Source organism: Sitodiplosis mosellana, unplaced genomic scaffold, assembly GCF_009176505.1.
Source record: "Sitodiplosis mosellana isolate CC-2019 unplaced genomic scaffold, AAFC_SMos_1.0 Smas_scaffold_3829, whole genome shotgun sequence".
Lineage (NCBI taxonomy): Eukaryota > Metazoa > Arthropoda > Insecta > Diptera > Cecidomyiidae > Sitodiplosis > Sitodiplosis mosellana.
In genome coordinates, this window is record NW_022599071.1 from 5,043 (window position 1) to 8,249 (window position 3,207).

The window sequence follows — 3,207 nt, forward strand, 5'->3', positions numbered from 1 at the left end:
AATGGGGAGTATATGGGCAAAGGTAAATATAATCTATATAGATTAATTATTATAAAAACGTCAAAATGAAAACGAACAAAATGATTTACAAAATCGTTAAAAAAAATTAACAAAAACGTCAAAATGCCAAAAGCGTCAAAAAATAATAAAATCATCAAATGTTCAACGTAACCGAAACGTCAAAGAAATGACAAGAACATCAAGAATATTTAACAAAATCGTCAAAAAATAAATCAGGTGGAAAACCTCTAGACGAGTTCAAAATGGAGTGACACTCCTGAAATTTTTTTGAGTGACGCTAGGACGCTGTATCATCACTGGATACGAAGTTCAAAAGTTTTTTTTCGCATTCACTATTATGAAAATTTACTTACAATAAAACGAATTACATGCGTAATCCCAACTTTTCCGCTCCACAGCAATTTAGTTTACCTCATGCTTGATGTTTAACCAAAATTTCATTGAAAACTTTTTTCATAGCACTTTTGAAAAATCACTATTTCGACCATTTTCCAAATAAAAGTGAGAGAATTTCAAAAATTTCAAGAAATTTCAATTTTGAACCAAATTTATGGGCAAGTAGGTGTTCGGTTGTTCGGAAGCTCCCATTGATTTCGCAAAAAAACATCAGTTTGCCTTGGCTGAAACCCCAAAAATGGCTTTTTGAGTGATTTTTCATACAAGAGCGTCATTTTCGGTAAAAATGTCTAGAAAAGTCGATTTCAGGCCAATTTTATGGGTCGGTTGTTCACAGACCCCCATTATTTTTGCAAAATATTGGCAATTTGCCTAGACCAAAACTCCGAAAAATGTACCATTTTTTGAGGGTTTTTCTTAGGGGAGGTACCCCAAGGTCACATCGGATATGGCTTATCTTCGAACTTAAACTAAGTTCCTTGGATACAAAACTTTTGGCGTTTATAGACCTCAATTATCTAGTCAACTTTCAAAGATATCGTTCCAACAAAAATAAGACGCCATACAAACATCGTATTTTTGCAAATTTTTCATAGTAAACAAAGTATTTTTGGGGGCAGATCGATAGGTTTTGTTCTCATATACATTTTCTAGTGTACAGTTATGTGCTAAAAGCAGTTTGACGTGACTTTACAGTGGTTGGAAAGTGAAGGAGTTAGGAAATTTTGGGGAGTAAAACCAATACTTTTCCTATACAAACAAAGTTTGCGGAAAAGTAATAAGGAACAATATCGCGTCACGACTTTTGATTTTGGATCAAGTTTTCAAATGTTTTGCCGTCTAAAACTCGTGACGCGATATTGTTCCTTATTGTGAGTAGATTTTCACAATAGTGGATGCGAAAAACATTTTTGAACTTCGTATCCAGTGATAATACAGCGTCCTGGTGTCACTCAAAATAATATCAGTCTTTTTGAGTGGTAAATTCACGCACAGGAGCGTCGCTCCATTTCAACCTCGTCTAGAGGTTTTTCACTAGGGGCTTTTTACTCGTTCACATACGTGCGCAAAAACGCGCATAATTTGTGTGCTACTCTGAGGAATAAACTATATATATATACTCTATTCAATCTTGTTTTTTGATTTTGCACATAGTCACGAATATTACGCATAGAAGTCAATACACGTGCACATAAAGACGCATAGATGCAAACATTTACATGATTTAATACGTGTCAACACAATTTCAACAATCTATTTTATCGTTAAGGTCCGTTCAAATATTATTTGACGTAAACAATTTTTGTCTTTGACATTTATCAAATCATAATGATGAGAGCAATAAATTGTTCTTATTTGATGGAAATTGAACTTCAAAGTTACATAAAGTTAAAATATATTAGCAATAGGTAAACATTTTACACTGCACAACTTAATTTTTTTTGCTATGTCTATTCAATGTTTTGTTGCATAAAAATGAAAATATTATAATATACAAATATTGAGGTAAAGCCGTCGATAGTTTTGGTAGATATAAGAATGAATAAATAAGTGCGACGTTTCACTCTTGTTAAGAGTCTATAGATCTACATTATGAATCATAAACTAAACCATGTACAAATGATTGAAGAAAACAAAAATAATCTACAGAAGATTTGAACTGAAAAACAATTTCGCTTTTAATATGAAGTCTGATAGTTCTAATGAATAGAACAAAAAAAGAAGAATAAATTGGTTTTCAGTTTTCATTTATATAAACGTCACTTGCAATTATGTAAGTATTTCTTGTATTCTCACGTGAAAAAAGTCGTTGCAATTTCGAATTCGAAATAGTCAATATTTCGGCGTGTGACCAATCACAGAAAGGAACATTTTAGTAAGATTTATGCAAAATTATTCGCAGTATATCTCGTCTTTGTGCAGTATTCGTGATTATACACAGCGAATGGGCACCGCATATTGCCGTAAAATACGCATAGTACGAATAAATCGGCATACTTCGATTCGTGGCACATACTATGTGTTATAGCGCATATTCTCTACATAAAACGCATTTCTTTCGAGTTAAATGCCCCTGAGTTTTTCATCCGATATCAATTTTGTGAGGCAATTATTTTCGGAAAAAACACACTTTTGCCAGAAAAATGTCTTATTTTTAGAAAATTGATTTTTTTGTTGAAACATTTGCATCCATATCTCACAATCTCTGGAAATAGCAAATTTCCACCAATATCAAAAAAAGTCCCATTTCTCCTTAATTTCACATTGTAAAATGCCTGAAATTTCAAAATAACCATAAAAGGAGTGTGAAGTGATTGTGGATCCTCATTATGTCAATAAAAAATAATAGTTCCCAACTACAAAAGCTCTGGGAAATGCAGGATAAATAAGGTCCAATTTTATACATTCAGATGCAAAAATGCCGATTTATGACCAAATAACAATGAATTGGGTATTCAAATGTTCGGCAGACTCCCCTTATTTTTACGAAAAAGTAGTAGTTTTGCAAGATGAAAACGTCGTCAGAGGTGTTTTTAACGTGTATTGCGAACAAAATCTTCATTTTCAGTGCACAAAATGCAAGTTGAAAAATTCACTTCAATCCGACTCATTTTTCGACCATAAAATGGCTTCAGATCGCATTGTAACCATTGTAACCATTTTTTCTGAAAAAAAAAAAATTTCCCGCAAATTTTGGAATTTCCAGTACATTTCTGGTTCGGACAAAAAATAGTTGTGTCCGTGTCCGTCCGGACCGTTTGTCCGAAAAAAATGAACATTTGTCCGAAT